Consider the following 16344-nt stretch of genomic DNA (forward strand, 5'->3'; position numbering starts at 1 on the left):
TTTGTGGTTATGGCAAGTTCTGTGAAGGGTCGTCAATGCAAGATGACAATGCCTGCTTTTTTCAGACCATTCCAGCAGAAAGCCTGTCTTGTTCCTTATGAGTGAAAGTTATCCTGAAACTACAAGACAAGCCCCTTTGCTACACACAACAATGGCATTGCTTGCTTGTATAGCAAATGCTTATGTCAACCTGTAGGCGCCCTACTTCCCAGAAAGTAAGTTAGTATTTAAATATAGACACATGCTATTAAAGTTTCAGGGATATGAGTTCTTAAAGGGGTGGGGAAATTAAATGGAAGTATTTCATCTTCATTGAAATTCTGTATTTAGAATTCTGTGTATTTCTACCGTTTAGACGTCTATGACTACTTCAGTTTCCAACAATGGTTACCAAAAATCTAGAGTTGTATCCAATCCTGTGCAAGAGCAAGACTGCTTACTGAAGGGCAATTCCCTATCCTGCCACACACCACTTGGTGCCCTCGCCCACATCCCAGGCCTTTCCTGAAGGCCCTGAAGAGAGGCCTATTGGGGGAAAGGGGCACGGGGGACTGCAGTGATGAGGATTCTGTAATGCTCCTTCTGCAAGCTACCTTGTCATCATGGAGAATTGAATACCACCCATAATGTCTCTAAAATGCTTCCGCCCCATACGAAAATGGTCATTTCCCCACAACAGGCAATATATAGCCTGGTTAGAAACCAGATTGGTCTAGTGCGTAAGAGTCTGAAGGCTGACTATCTCATCATGCCTAATACTATACAGTGGAACCTCAGTTGTTGAATGCTTCGGAAGCCAAACAATTCGGAACCTGGACACCGAATACCCAGAAGCGAATGCTTCCGTTTTTGAACGCACCTCAGAAGTTGAACGGCTTCCAAGGCGCATTTCTCCATTTTTAAAAAGGAATTTGCCGACCGTAATTGCGCCTCGGTTGTCAAACATTTCAGAAGTCAAACGGTCTTCTGGAACGGATTACGTTCAACAACCGAGGTTCTACTGTATAAGCTTCAGGCCAAGACTTTGAGAAGAGACTCAGGAAGATCCCAGTCCTTTATCTAATATGGGGCCAAGTTCAAGGGGTTACTATAAGTATATAAAGTTTAAACAGCTTAGAGCTCTTCTTATAATCAAGCAGTATATAAATGTTGTTAAATATATAAAAAACACATTTGCCCTGACAAAATTGTTATAGCAACCATACACTGAATGGTATTGCACCATACATACTTCCTTCTCCCAATAATATGGAATGATGGTGGAGGAAGGAGAAAAAGGTGCAGTGACACTACTCAGCTCCTGGATGAAGGCTTAGGGTGTTGTTATTTGAAAAACGAAGCACTGCACAATTTCCACTCACCCTCTTTTCCAGTGCTGTAGAACAAAGACAGGAAATTAGCACAGGGAAATTCAACCAGCACAGGGAAAGATTTGGAGATTCATGAATCTACATCTTCTTTTAGGCTTCAAACCTTCCATATCCACCGCATTTCTCATGTCTCTCATTCTCTTGATTAAACTGATGACAACAGGGGGGTTTTTTGGGGGGGGACTTGAAGTAATGGCATCTTTACTCTTATAGACCACCACCCATATTCCAACAATGGTATGGCTATTCAATATTAAGGTGAATATACAGGACCCAGGCCCACTAATTATAATACTATTAAAAAACCCATATTCCCTAAGGCTTCCAACATTTTTTTAAAAATGATGACTGTTGCTATCATGAGTAAGTAAGAATAAATTATTATCTTGTTCTATGAAAATGAACTCATTATATAATAGTCTATTTTGCCAAGGTTCAGGCAACATTTAATGGCAAAAGTAGCCATTTTGGCTCCCTCTCCTCCTTCTGTAGCTCCTCAACACAATTCAGCTCCAAAGGTCTCCCACCCTCCAGCATAGATTGAGGGGCATGTGGAGAGGGGTGTTTCACAAGCAAAGGCCTATCACGCAAGTGGAACACCACAACTGGACATCATCTTAAATGTTTTCATTCCCATTTACTTTGTAACTCTCATATATACTGTATATATATGGAGTCATATTATGAACTGTTATGTAGTCAAACAACTAAATGATTTACATGGGTGATTTAACATATAACCTATAAACAAATTGGATTTGTATGTTTTTTAAAACCATTCCTCATATACACTGATGGCTGTGACCTCCAGCAATAATTCATTAATATGGCATAAGCCACTTTAAAATAGAAAGTTAATATAATGCATGACCTGGGACTTTATTCCTTTCACCAGGATTAGCCCTTTAAGAGGGAGACTGCAAAATAATTGACATACTATTCCAGAGTGCCAAGAAGTGTTGCCTCCACTTGCCCTTTGATTAGGAAAGAGACAGCAGTACACTTGACCAGCAAGAAGGATATAAAACCACACTCAGTGTGTGTGTGTGTGTGTGTGTGTGTGTGTGTGTGCGCGCGCGTGCACACACACACACACACACACACATGCATGTCCGTGTGTGCTTATTTGCATGCCCACAGGTAAGCGGCAGGTCAGAATGCTTCCACAGGCATAAAAGAAAATCACATATAATTTAAGAAACCCACTTTATGACAGATAAAAGGAGAGGATTGCTTTGCCAGCTCAACTATAATGAACGCCAGCATGGCTGCCACACTTATAATTATTAATTTATTGGAAGCTGTCAGCTATGCCTTTGCAAAACATCTCAGAAATAAAACTAGTGCACCTTCAGCATTCTAGCTGTTCACAGCAGAAAAGATATTAGCTTCCTCACAATGATATATGCAAAGAGAGAAAACTAGCAGAATGAAGAAACAGGATTGCAACTGGTCATTGTTATGCCTTGGGCTTGCTTAACTACCTTTGACGTCTCCACAGCCCCACCCTTCATTTTTTTTGAGAAAAATTAAAAATGTCAATTGCAATTCTACAATTCTAGCACACTGCATTTTTGTTCTGACCTTCGTATGAACCTTTAAGACAGAAAGCAGGCAGTGTCTAATCCCTGCCAAGCAGTAAATAGCATGACCATTTTGCCTCACAATCAGTCAAAAGCACAAACAACTTTTCTTCCTCAGCCTCTACAGTGCCAACCATTCCCACCAAGAATTACGCCCTGGATGGCTGCACCTGTCACCTTGCCCTACAGAAAAAGCTACAGAATTATTTCTGAGGGGATACCATCTTTTAGTCACAAGGCAACATGATGTTATCATGAAAGTATTTCAGAATAACAGCTCTTTGCCAGGCTATATATACATGCTGGAATTTAAGCAAGTTAATAGGGATATTTAAAAAATAATAATTAAAACTGGTAAAATGTTTACTAGTTTTATAACTGTTTTATAATTTTAGTTGTATTTTATGGTTGTGTTTTTGTATATTGTTTGGTATATTGTTTAATTTTATACGATTTGGAAACTGCTCCATAATTCTTCTGAGATGAAGGGTGGCCTTAAAAAATTGTTAAGTAGCAATGGATAGCTCAGTCAGTAGAGCATGAGACTCTTAATCTCATGGTTGTGGGTTCAAGCCCCACTCTGGGCACAAAGGTTTCTGCGTTGCAGGGGTTGGTCTAGATGATCCTCATGGTCCCGCCCAACTCTACAATTCTATAGTAGTAGTGGTAGTAGTAACAACAACAACAACAACAACAGTGTGATATTTCACAGAACAAGATGTACAGAGTGAGGAAAAACTAACCAGATTCAGGCCTAGAAATATTGTGTAAATTAATGTTCATGCAAAAGCTGTTTGTTTAAACTTCTCTATATCCCCTTTCATTTTAATCACAAAATAAATGTAATAACAAAGCAAGTAAACCCTGTAATAATTAAGACAGGGACTCAAATTAAAACTCAAAGCCAAATCTCTGTGAAACTCCTAGCAAAGATACAGACTGTGGAAGATTCCAAAGTCCAATGTGTTTAGTATGCAGTATTTCCTATCCTGAAGTAGGGTTGCTGCTGCTAGGCCATAAGCTATCTGTATCTTTAACTCCTGTGATGTACCAGCAAGACTACGCTTCTCCCACCTGCTCCCCCTATGGTCATCATTATTCACCTCTTTTGTGCCTGCTATAACAAGGAGAACTCCAGCTTACAGAGCAAATGTAGGGGTGTGCATGGGTCCCAAGATTGATTTTATATCTGTTCTCTGTGCATTAAAAAAAAAAATTCTGTGCTGCTCTGTGGTCTCTGTTTTTATCTGTGTTTTGGGTTACAAGTAACTCTATAAAACAAAGGTCTGTGGTCTCCCAGTTACTGTAATGGGAAATCTAAAAACAGCTGTAATATCTTCTCCCTTTTGGCCAAAATGGGTGACATTTACAGGCATAGCAGCCTCTCCAGAGTGGATTAAGCCTGCAAAATTTGAGACAAATAGTTCCAGGAATTGTTTGCAGGGGAAGTAAAAGGGATTCATTTTCCTTTCATGTTGGATGTATATGTGTGTCTTCCTTACTTTCAAATAATTAAGAAGTTGCTTTTAATTTTAAAACTTTGCAGCTTTGCACCAGCCTTTCTTTCTGACGGTTGTCTGTGTCCTCCCATAAGCCTTTACAGGTCTCTCAATAGGTCTTAGAACAGGAGGCTATCTAGAATGCTGCCTGAGAAGTTCTGGTTTTCGTTTGTTGGGGTTTTTAAAAGCACAGCAATGCAGGATTTTTAAGAAACTTAATTCCTTTTTTTAATCCTCTGCTATCTGCTATTGTGCTTAAAATAAATAAATTCAGAACTCTGCAGACAACATTTTGAACAGTCTCACTTGTTGCACATTTCACAGACCTAGAGAAACAGAGAGGCACAGAGCTGAGCTATATGACACAGAAAAGCACAGAAATAGAGCAACAGGGTGACATGAGGATTTGTGTGGGACCTGGACTGACTTGGACGGTCTTCTGTGCTCCAGTAGTGGTTTGGTCATGCTGGCCACATGCCCCAGACAGCTGTCTATGGACAAACTCCAGCTCCCTGGCCTGAAAAGCGAGATGAGCCCTGCACCCCATAGTTGCCTTTGATTGGACTTAACCGTCCAGGGGTCCTTTACCTTTACCTTACATATTATTATACTACCTTTATCTTCCAAGGATATCCAGGTGGTGTACATGGTTCTTCTCCCTATTTCATTCTTACAACAACCCTGTGAAGTAGGCTAAGTGATGGTGACTGGCCCAAGGTCACCCAGTGAGCTTCATGGCTGAGTGGGTACTGGAACCCTGCACTCCTAGGTCCTAGTCCAACACTCTAATTATTACGCCGCACTGCCTGGTTTTTGTTTTTTACACAGAATCCCATCAACTGCACCCTCCTCCTTCTGTCACTATGCTTTTGTGGTGAAAAGTTAACTGCTTAGCAGTTCTAGCTCTTGATGGCCCAGTGCCCTCACTGGACCCATAACCACCAAGGGGACATCTGGCAAGCTCAGTTTACATCCACTCTTGTAGCTTTGGGGGAGATGTAAAGAAAAATGGCAGTGGCGGGCAGCACGAACAGGTGTTGCCACCACACCATGGCTTTTATGCTGTTGCTGCAGCAGCCTCTCTGGAGTTGTGTGGGAGCCTCCCAGACTGAATACTTAGGTACCATAATCCAGCCCTAATGGTACCAATGTATATAAATGATGTTCATTTATAAATGTTATCACTCCAACTCTATTCATTATTTTCATTGCCATGATCTTACACTTTGTTGAAGGGAAACTCCCCACCGAAGTAGAAATCACATACCAAACAGATGGAAAGCTCTTTAATCTGAATAGGCTGAAAGCAAAGAGTAAGGCTACCATAACTTCCATCATAGAGCTTCAGTATTCTGATGACAACATAGTATGTGCATGCTCAGAGGATGACCTCCAAACCATCCTAAATATCTTTGCAGAAGCTTACGAAAAGCTTGGCCTATTGCTCAACATCCCCAAAACCAAAGTGCTGCACCAACAAGCACAAAACAACCCCTATTCAGCACCACAAATCCAATTCCATTGTGTAACATTGGAAGGTGTTGTTCATTTCTCCTACCTGGGCAGTTATCTTTCCACAAGGGCCAACATTGATGTTGAGATTCAGCATCGCCTGAGCTTTGTGAGTGCAGCTTTCTCCTGATTGAAGTGCAGAGTGTTTGAGGACCGGGACATTTGCAAGGAAACCAAAATGCTTGTTTACAAAGCTATTGTACTACCAACCTTACTGTATGCTTGTGAAACATGGACCACTTATAAACACCATCTCCAACTTCTCGAAAGATTCCATCAATGGTGTAACTGAAAAATTGTACACATCAGTTGGGAAGACAAGCAAACTAATGCCAGTGTACTGGAAGAAGCAAAGATCACCAGTGTTAAAGCAATGATTCTTCAACATCAACTTTGTTGGACTGGTCATGTTTGGATGCCTGATTATCATCTTCCAAAGCAACTATTCCAAACTTAAAAATGGAAAGTGTGATGCTGGTGGACAACAAAAGAGGTTTAAAGATGCTCTCAAATCAAAACTTTAAAAATGTAGTATAAACACTGACAATTGGTAAACACTGGCCTGCGAGTGCTCCAATTGGATAACAGCGTTTACCAAAGGTGTCATAGACTTTGAAGAAGCTCAAACTCAGGACGAAAGGGAGAAATATGCTAAGAAGAAGGCACGCTTGGCAAACCCTCACCAGGATCAACTCCCACCTGGAAACCTATGTCTCCAATGTGGAAGGATGTGTGGATCCAGAATTGGCCTCCACAGTCACTTATAGACTCACTGTTAAAACCATGTTCATGAAAGACAATCTTACCCAGCTACAAGCAGTCACCAAAGAAGAAGAAGAAGAAGAATATCTAGGTCCTATAATCCAACCCTAATGGTACCAATGTATATAAATGATATTTGGCTATCAAATTTCATTTTGCACATCAGACTAGGCAAACTGGATGTAGATTGGGTTACTAATCTGTTCACAACAGATTGTCCTGATTTTAAAATGAGATCCACTTTTAATATTACTCATAAATAAGATTTTTTTTCAGAACAACAGTCTGATAATAACTGACAGCATCACAAATATAAAGAGAGTGTTTTATGGGGAAGCATAGAACTGATTGATAGGCCATGTGACTCTACATATGGAAATAAATTCTATTGCTAAACAGCAACAGATTGCCAAAGTCATGAAATTTTATTTCTAACATTAACACGGACTTAGATGCCATTGTCAATATAAATGTTAAATGTACAGTTTAACTCACTGTCATTAGGATATTTATCAGTTAAACAGAACATTCCAAACTAGTCAAAATAATGTTCAGTAGTGTACAAATTGTTATGAAAGTGCTTTAAATTATTTTAAAATTGACTTGCATAAAATTACTTTACTGTAATTACTTTAAAGTAATAAAATTACTTTACTTTACTGTATGGAAGTGAGAGCTGGACCATAAAGAAGGCTGATCGCCGAAGAATTGATGCTTTTGAATTATGGTGCTGGAGGAGACTCTTGAGAGTCCCATGGACTGCAAGAAGATCAAACGCATCCATTCTTAAGGAAATTAGCCCTGAGTGCTCACTGGAAGGACAGATCCTGAAGCTGGGGCTCCAATACTTTGGCCACCTCATGAGAAGAGAAGACTCCCTGGAAAAGACCCTGATGTTGGGAAAGATTGAGGGCACAAGGAGAAGGGGATGACAGAGGACGAGATGGTTGGACAGTGTTCTCGAAGCTACAAACATGAGTCTGACCAAACTGCGGGAGACAGTGGAAGACAGAAGTGCCTGGCGTGCTCTGGTCCACGGTGTCACGAAGAGTCGGACACAACTAAACGACTAAACAACAACAACTTTACTGTATAAGACAGAAACTGCAATATATTGTACACTTACAGGGAGTGTCGGACACGGGTGGCGCTGTGGTCTAAACCACAGAGCCTAGGGCTTGCCGATCAGAAGGTCGGCAGTTCGAATCCCCATGTTGGGGTGAGCTCCCGTTGTTCGGTCCCAGCTCCTGCCCACCTAGCAGTTCAAAAGCACGTCAAATGCAAGTAGTTAAATAGGTACCACTCCAGTGAGAAGGTAAACGGCGTTTCCGTGTGCTGCTCTGGTTCGCCAGAAGCGGCTTAGTCATGCTGGCCGCATGACCCGGAAGCTGTCTGTGGACAAACACTGGCTCCCTCAGCCTATAAAGCGAGATGAGCACGCAACCCCAGAGTCGTCCACGACTGGACTTAACAATCAGGGGTACCTTTACCTTTTTACAGGGAGTGTCACTAAACACTGCAAAACTCTTTTAAGAAGAAGAAGAAGAAGAGTTTGGATTTGATATCCCGCCTTTCACTCCCCTTCAGGAGTCTCAAAGCGGCTAACATTCTCCTTTCCCTTCCTCCCCCACAACAAACACTCTGTGAGGTGAGTGGGGCTGAGAGACTTCACAGAAGTGTGACTGGCCCAAGGTCACCCAGCAGCTGCATGTGGAGGAGCGGAGACACGAACCCGGTTTCCCAGATTACGTGACTACCACTCTTAACCACTACACCACACTGGCTCTATATTAATAATTATATTATATATATATATTAATAATATAGTGTTAAAAGGATACAATTTTAAACATGTTTTCAAGTTCCAATGAAGTCAATGGGATTTGCAAGCCTGAAAAGAAAATGATTTCATTGCCTGCCCCGCTCCTAAGCCTGTGGGCTTTTGCATGTAGTCACAAACCATGGTTTAGTGCTATGGTAGTGATCCTTTTGGTTGTCTGCTCCCTTCTCCTTCCTATTCCCTTTACAATTGCAACTCCAGTTAGTTACTTTCTGGTTTGATAAAACCATAGTTTGCAATCAATTGTTCACATTCTGGTGACCTCCTGCATGGACTCAGTATTGCGCTGCAAGCTCGACTGCTCGTGAAGACGGTCTGGAGATGTTGGTAGTGTAGAATGCAGCTGCCATGATGGTACATGGAGCAGGGCAATGGGTACCTTAAAGAGGGCCTTCTCAAATTATCAAGCATCTCAACCCCCGAGATTAGTGCGTGATGGCCATTCACAAGTGGCAAAATAGGGACAGCTCCATTTTGATCGTCGCTTCTGCTTCTTTCCCTCCTGTTAGACAAAAAACAAAACCAGCTGCCGATAGTGGCTTCAGTGGCAGAGTAACAGAGAAGCTCTGACTACCGCTGCCACCATTCCTCCTTCTCAGAGGCCTTTGGAAAGAGTACTGTGGCCAATGAAGAAGACGCAACATGTTTGGCAGCGCCATGCATGTTAAACTTTAGTTGTTTTATCTTATTATTAAACTGATTAGTCTTTGCAGCCTCAATACTTCAAAAAACCATTTAAACCCCACCTTTCAGCCTTCAATAGGGCTCTAAGGGAGCTGTAGCCTATAAGCTGGAGTCTGAATACCCACTAGCTGTTAGTTATACTTTCAAAAACAAAACACTCCCCTCCAAAACTGAGCAACTTAAGCAGGACTGTCTTAAGCATATGTGGTGCCGGGGTGCAAAGATCCACCCAGAACCCCCCCCCCGGTTGCCCAGAGTTGTCAACCTTTTTTTAAGGGTGGAACCCCAAAGTTGTTGTCCTTTTTTAGGATGGGCCGGCGAGGCGCGCACGGCAGAGGAGTCTGAGGCAGAGGCAGAGATGGCAGCAGCAGAACAAGGCTGGCACCAGGTGCCGTGGGGGGGGGGCAAGCAGAGCCCAGCGCAGCAACAGTAGAGGCGGCAACTGAGCGAAACCAGGTGCCCCGTGTGAGCAGTGTGCACTGGGCGGGCCTCTCGATGGCCCACCAATCCCAGGCGCGCAGGAGGATGGAGCCGGCCAGCTGCCTCAGTGCCTCACTTGCCCGCAGCAGAAGGGCTCTGCTCCACTCAGCAGCGGCTGTCAGCTCTTCCCAATCCCCGGACTCCAAATCTCGGCCCCGGACTCTCGGCCTGGCCCTGAACTTAAGATGCCTATTGTAAACTACTGTTCTTTCTGTTTCACTTAACTTTGAAGCACAGTTCACCAACCTGAAATGCCAGCTTTTTTCTGTCTTTTTCTCAAGAGTGATTATTGACCCTAGGGTCCTTTCAATCAGTGTCCAGAATCCCACAAACAGTCCAGAAAATCAGAGATATTTAACCCAGTCTTTTGGAACCGTTTTTCTATGGAAGCTAAAAAAAAAAAAAAAAAGGCTAGCAGCTTTATAGATTTGTTTAGTACAACTGTGAAATAAAGCTAGGGTCTCAGGTTCTGATTAACAAAGGGAGCCTGACTCCACATTAATAGCAATGGGTTACACATAAAACAAACAAAGAGCATAAAAGTATGAAAGTATAAAAGTAAAGTAGATCAAATCATACCCAAATCGTAGATCAAATTGTAACCAAAGAGTAAAAATGCAGAGCTGGAAACGGGTATTATTTTAAAAGCATCAGGACAGATCCAGGATCATGACTTCCTTGGGCAATGGAATGGAAAGTAAAAACCAAGTGGAAAGGCTCAGAGTGATGTATTCTTCATATCGGGCAGGTTGGCAAGTCAAAAGCAATAAGGAATATCATCTGAACATGAGCAACTATGGCACCATTGATGACCTCATATTGTCCTCCGCTAACAGTAACTTACCAGCAGGCAGTGTGATGAGAATATTGAGTTTATCTTCAGATGGCAACTATTGAGATTTGGGCTCTAACCACATGAGTCTCACATCAATGAGCAGAGTGGATGAAAGTTCACGACTTGTCCCAAGGGAAAATGACACACACACAATATTTTAGAGATGCCATCTCTCTTTATACTGCCTGAATCAATAAAAATGCATATTGCCAAATGTATTGTTTGATTATTTAATAAATTTCGCGCCGCTGCACAGGGCACACCTTCACAAGGCAGCTTACAAGAGAAACAAATCAAGTGACAAAATTTATAATATAATAAAATAGCCTCAGATGAAATCATATACCAGAGGCAAGCAAAAAAATGAAAAACCAGTAAAAAGCTTGGTGGAACAGAGAAGTATTTAATCTTTAGGGCTACTTAAAACCTGTGAGAGAAAGGGCCAAACAGATTTCTCAGGAGCAGAAACCTCACAAGAGTGTGGGCACCAATAAAAACTCCCTGTCCCTGGCAGCAGTCAACCTGATCAACTTTAGTGGGTGGCCCAAGTTCAGGATTCCTGAGGCAGAACTCAGGGACTAGACATGTTCATATGGGTATAGGTAGCCCTCCATCCAAACCATTAAGCACTTCAAAAGTTTAACAACAGCACTTCAAATGGAGCCTGGAAACAAATGGATAACCAATGTAACTAATGGAAAAGTGTTATGTTATGATATGATCAATCCACCAAGTTCCTACAAGCCTTCTGGTAGAAGTTTGGATCAGTTGAACCTTCCACACTTTCTCTTCAAAGACAGTTCTACACAGAGAACATTGCAGTACAGTATGGCCATGTCTTATGCACATTTAACTATATGCAGTTGAAGGTCAGCTGGTTGAAATCCTGCAGCTTAAATGAAGAGCCACTTGCACAGAGAGTGTCTTCCTGCCACGGAAAGAGTTTTGAGTTCTGTGCCTTGCTTACCAGGCTCTGGGAAGGCTTCACACCAGCTCTGGGATCTCACAGGATCCTCCCAGAACCCAGTAAGCAAGCTGGATAGCTTAAGAGCTCTCTGCTTTGGCATTGGGAAGGGAGGCAACACCCAGTTGGCATGCTGGCTCCAGAGAGAGAGGGATAGCTGTGTCAAGCTGCAACCTGGGGTTATTCTGGCTGCATGGAATTTTAGCTTTGGGTACAATCCCCAGAACCTAATCACAGGAAAAGTCACAAGTTGACTGTACCTACTTATTTTCCCACTCCTCTGGATGAACTGGTAATCACTGAGTTTATTGCAATATTTAAATATTTTACTAGTCTTTTAGCTTTGTTGGATTTTGATGCATATCATGTATTGTGATTTTAACCGGCCTTGAAATTCTTTTTTGAATGGAAAGGAACTAGAAATATTTTAAATAAATAAATGATAAACTACGCCAATCCTCGTCCTCTTTTTTTTTTTAGTGATGAAATATGCTTCCAATGGATTGTTACAGAAATCTACATTTCCTTAATAGTTAAGGATCCCAGTTAAATGCAATTTGTCTTCTTCGAGTTGAGTTTTCTAATATATTCTGTCTTTTGTTCCTTGGTTTTCCTTCCTACTTCATTGTGCTGGGTATCACACTGAATACCTCGAGTTAGCCATTGGCGCTTACAAACTTCTGAAATTTACCCCCAAGATCCCAACGGACAACACAGTCATATTATCTGGAAAATCTCTCTGTCAGCAGAAAACAATTTTCACTTTAAAATATATAAATATTTGGCATACGCACAGCTTAAGGATGAAATGTTAAGAGCAACCCTCAGTTTTTGTTTTCAATCCCTCCACCACCATTATCCATTCTGTTTCCTGGCTTTCATCACGTGGCACACCCAATCCACTTTTGACGAATTCCTTATCCTTTTCATATTTGCAAGTATTCAAGGTTCCAAGAAAGCCTAATTTATAACATGGAGGAGGTTGCAGATTTCTGGCACATGCAGTTGTGCAGATGTTATTCCTTAAGGAAGTCTATCTTGATTGCCTGTGTGAATAATGGCTCAGAGCTGGCATAGTGCCAAGAGTTCTCTCATAGCTGAATGTATAAAACTACTCTCCTACTGAAAGAAGGCCCCCAGTAGGATAATATATTATTACGCATGATTCAAATTACAGGATCTGCAGCAGGGGAGCTAGTGGCTGAATAAGGACAAGCACACACGGAATACTGATGATGGCATGATGGAATCCATCATGCATTGAAAGAAGCATCGTTTTAGCATTTAAATCCTCTGTATTCTTTTCAAAGTGACTATACTGATGATTACACAGATGAACGTAATAAACTAATCATGCCTATTTGTGATTTTAAAAAAAATACATCAAAGACGAGTTCCTGCAGTATTTTTATTTTGAAATAAAGCTGTGCTTTCTTACTGAGTACTTGAAGCCCACGAGCTATAATTCAATAAGACAATATTAAATTCGTCCCCTATCTGATCCTGTTCCAGCGATTAGGATACTGTAGAACAAAACTTGTTTCATTCGGTTATGTGGTCTGAAATCTCTGCGTTCCACAGTATTCTGGGCTGTTTTTAAGTCACTTGCACAACAAATTACTTTACCCACAAAGAACTAAACCCACATGTTTGACACATTATTGGCTTGCCAAGCGTTTTCCTTTTATAAAGAAGCACTGTTCATGAAACAATGCATAAAAAAGGAAGGGAGGAGAAAGAAGGGAGGTATTTAGCACCATTGTTTGCTTGCAGAAAAAGTCTCATCCAGGGAAAGAGCTATTATTTGGGGGATTAATATGCAAGTGTTAAACACAAAAAAACTATAACCAGTGACAGAGTCTATATATTGCTTTGCTCAAAATAGCCTCAAGCCAGCTCTCATCTTAACTTCTTTTCACACACTCTTGTATTCAGTTATTCTGGCAAAAGGGATGCTAATCAGGTGCTTTGTGCAGGGGGCGAGAGGAGTGGGAATGAAATTTGTTCAGAAATGACCTCAATCCTTTTCATTAATAAAATCACATCTAGGCAGAAAAGTGGCAGAAAATTAAATGCAGCACGAACATGGTTCAGATGTGACATATACTTGCCAGAAAAGAGAATAGAATGTGAAGAGATTATGCAGCATAAAAAGTCTGGAAGCATTCTGAGAAATGCTTAAGTGCACAGCGATCTTATGCTGCAGCATCCTCTTTACCCCATGCTACCTTCCCAAGTCTTGAAAGAATGTTGTAATGGAGGAAAGGTTTTTGATGCACACAATATGAAGCAATATATCCCTATTATTAGAGAAGTAAAGCTGTTTTAAAAGCTACATAAGGCCACAAAACCCCCCAACACAAGTGAAATAGTGCCCATGGTTATCAACACCTCCCTCCTCCTGAGACAACAGAGAGTTAAAGCGCACACACACACACACACACCTCACAGCATCTGGGAAAATGCAGCCACCATTTTGCATAGTGATTCAAATTATGCTGGCAGAATAATTAATTGAGCGACCTAATCTCAGGGAGGGGGGGAGAAAAAGGATACATTAAATAAAGTTCATTACTGCATGATGTAAATGAGTTTCTCACCAATGATGTCACTGATTGGCTGAGATGTGGAGCTGGTTTCGAACAGTGCAGCTTGGCCGGATTGGCTGCTAGCTCTTCTGGTTACTGCCTGCTTGGGCAGCGCTTGAACCAGACACTTTTCTGCCTCTCTTGTTGTCGTATGAAGCAAATCATGTTCAGCCCAGCTGTGTCTCCATAGTAGTGGCACCCTAAGAGATTCTCCCTCTTGCTTCCCACAGCTCATCTGTAAGGCGGTCGCTGCTGTGAAATACCAGCCTTTGGCACGGAGCCCAGACTACGTTGTTAGATCCGTCTATAATACAGAAAAGACATTTTTTAAAAAAGCAGTTCTTTCACCAAATTGCATCCTAAGAAGGATTAATAACCCCCGATTGCAGCTGGTTTGTATAGTTTGAAATTATGTCGCTCAGAAACTTTCTAAAATACAGGAGGTGACCTATAGCAAATGAGAGTAACGTTGGCTCTCTGAGAAATAAAGGCAGGAAGAAAAAGCAAGCAAGACGCTTCTTTGTTTACCTTGATTACAAAATTCTTCATTTCACTGTAAGGACTGTGACCGATTTCTTGGCACAGACCCAACCCTTTTGATTTTTTTTTTAAAGAAAAAAAAGAGCTAAAGCGCTGGGGTTTTTTTCCTATTTGCATCCGTGTAATTTTTCTATTTAAGACAAGGGATCTTAATTAGTATTCTGTTTAAGTATGCAAACTGAAGCGGGGCCATGATACCAAACGAAATGAAACAAAAAAAAAAAAATCTGTATTGTAAGAGAAAGGAGGGGGGGAAATCTGTACAGCTTTTACAGTTCAGCTGTCTGACTCTCTGGGAAGGAGAAGGGGGGGAAATGCAGTGATATCAACTTTGCCAGACAATGGAGTACCTACAGGCTTTCCCCCCCAGACATGTCTTTTATAACCAGTCAGTATTATGTGCTGCAGACAGTGGCCAATCAGTAAGCTCCTTTCTACAGCAGTGACACAATAGGTGCAACTGGCCACACTGTCCTCCTAGCCCCTGACAGCAGTTCAGGTTCATTTACCGTGTGCTGGAATATGTGTCCGTCTTTAATATTTCAATTTTTTAAAAAAAGCCATCAGCAGCGGCATCCTCCTTTGTTTTAACTATAATTACATCAGCCTAATTACTGTGTATGAGCTGCAGTACCACCGTTCCAAAAAAAAAGGTCGCATTGACGTCACCCGATATAAATGTGCATGAACACGGCTGGTGATTTAAATAATAAAATGCATCAATTGCTTATGCTTCTCACCCCCACCCACACCACCCATCGGTGCTTCCATCCTTTAGCTAAATGAATTGAGAGCACATGGGGAAAATGCAGGATCTGCTTTCAAACCTTCTTTCCTTCCTTCCTTCCTTCCTTTATTTATTTATTTAACCTTCCCTTCCCCATTTTTCATTGTAGCCTTCTGCTAAGAAACCGAAAAGACAAATATGCTTCAAGTCGGCAAATGCGCAGATAGATAGGGCAACGCCAAAGTATTACCCCTAACTAGATCCTGGGAAATATATCTGCATCTGCACCATAACAGACCCACAGAAGTGTGATGATCGTTAGATGCATAGGGTGGCTATATATGTACGTATCCAACGGTTTGATAATTAATAGACTCCCTTGTAGCCGTCCCGGAAACTATTCATCTGGCCAAAAGATTAAATCATCACTTTTCATGTATTAGTTCAATATAATTGGTCATGTTCGGGGCGGATGGGGTGGGGTGGGCGAAGAGCTGTCATGCTAATTTTTGTGGTTTTATGCATGGGATTTACATATTCATGAAGAGAATAGCTGTGATGACCACCGACAGAGCAGAATGAAAAGAAAGAGCACAATTCTCCAGAATACAGATTGCTTGTCCACACACACACACACACACACACACACCCCAAGAAGGTAAATGATGTAGCATATGGCAACAAGAAGAGGAAGCTGTCTGGCTTTTATTCAAACCTCAAGATTTCTATGGTTTACGAACCTCTGAATATAGGCATAAGGTGCATTTATATTATTAATTACCTTTGTCTGATAGCAGGGGGGAAAGAATACTGCTTAGACCCGTTTGCTCCACATGTTCATTGTTATAAATTACACACGCATACAAATATGGATTGTTAGATGGCATTTTATTAGAGAAGCATAAAATGCTTACAACAGAGGAACGCTTCTCCGTGTCCCGTCCCACCCCACCCTTGGTT

At 41.5% G+C, this 16344-nt stretch overlaps 1 long non-coding RNA gene across 7 annotated transcripts in view; it reads right to left on the minus strand.

Moving 5' to 3' along the window:
* The window catches only part of LOC310705843, a 246338-nt gene that overhangs the window by 197546 nt on the left and 32448 nt on the right, over positions 1 to 16344 (minus strand). For all 7 annotated transcript variants that reach the window (XR_014525478.1, XR_014525479.1, XR_014525480.1 and 4 more), the window contains one exon: positions 14130 to 14421. This is a non-coding gene — a long non-coding RNA (uncharacterized lncRNA). The remainder of the gene's footprint in view (positions 1 to 14129; positions 14422 to 16344) is intronic.

This window comes from Podarcis liolepis (genome assembly GCF_965112155.1).
Source record: "Podarcis liolepis genome assembly, chromosome: 4".
Lineage (NCBI taxonomy): Eukaryota > Metazoa > Chordata > Lepidosauria > Squamata > Lacertidae > Podarcis > Podarcis liolepis.